Source organism: Chrysochloris asiatica, unplaced genomic scaffold (assembly GCF_000296735.1).
Source record: "Chrysochloris asiatica unplaced genomic scaffold, ChrAsi1.0 scaffold00056, whole genome shotgun sequence".
NCBI lineage: Eukaryota > Metazoa > Chordata > Mammalia > Afrosoricida > Chrysochloridae > Chrysochloris > Chrysochloris asiatica.
Window position 1 is genome coordinate 10,790,909 of NW_006408574.1, and position 1,197 is coordinate 10,792,105.

General features: G+C 39.8%; 1 protein-coding gene across 1 annotated transcript in view; it reads left to right on the forward strand.

The window, feature by feature from the left end:
* Positions 1-1,197, forward strand: part of JAK2 (Janus kinase 2) — an 84,403-nt gene that overhangs the window by 80,581 nt on the left and 2,625 nt on the right. The window lies entirely within an intron of this gene.

Genomic DNA, 1,197 nt, shown 5'->3' on the forward strand with positions numbered 1-1,197 from the left:
TTTTCTCCGTTGATAAGAATGTTGTTTATTGGTCCAGTGGTGAGGATTTTTGTTTTCTTTACATTGAGATGTAATCCATACCGAAGGCTGTGCTCTTTGAGCTTCATCAGTAAGTATTTTAAGTCCTCTTCACTTTCAGCAAGTAAGGTTGTATCATCCGCATATTGCAGGTTGCAAGTCTTCCTCCAGTCCTGATGCCATGTTTTTTTCCCATATAACCCAGCTTCTCAGATTATTTGCTCAGAATACAGGTTGAGTAAGTATGGTGAAAGAATACAACCTTGTTGCACACCTTTCCTAATTTTAAACCATTCAGTGTTCCCATGTTCTATTTGAAGAACTGCTTCTTGGTCCAGGTACAGATTCCTCAGGAGCATAATTATGTGTTCAGGAACAGTCATACTTCACAATGTTGTCCATAGCTTGTCATGATCCACACAATCAAAGTCCTTTGTGTAGTCAATAAAGCACAGGTAAACATCTTTCTGGTATTCCCTGCTTTCAACCAAGATCCATCGGATATCAACAGTAATATCCCTTGTTCCATGGCCTCTTCTGAATCCGGCTTGAACCTCTGGAAGTTCTCTGTCAATGTATGCTTGCAGCCGTTTCTGTATTACCATTAGTAAAACTTTACTCACATGGGCTATCAAAGATATTGTCCGATGATTTCTGCATTCCGTTGGGTCACCTCTCTTTGGAATGGGTACAAATATGGATCTTTTCCAATCAGTTGGCCAGATAGTTGTCTTCCAAATTTCTTGGCAGAGATGAGTGAGTGCCTCCTGTGCCACCCTCACTTTCTTGAAAGATTTCAATTTGTAGTCCATCAAATCCTAGTGTCTTGTTCTTTGCCAATTCCTTCAATGACTTTGGACTTCCTCCTTCAGTATCATTGGGCTCTTAATCATATGCTACCTCTTGAAATGGTTGAACATCAACCATTTCCTTTTGGTACAGTGACTGCGTATTCCTTCCATCTTCTCTTGATGCTTTCTGCATCATTCAATAATTTGCCCAAAGAATCCTTCAGTAACAAGAAGTTGAGGTTTGAATTTTTTCTTCAGTTCCCCCAGCTTGAGAAATGCTGAGCGTGTTCTTCCCTTTTGGTTTTCTGATTCCAGATCTTTGCACATTTTGTTGTAATATTTGACTTTATCTCCTCAAGCTGACCTTTGAAATTTCTGCTCAGCTCTT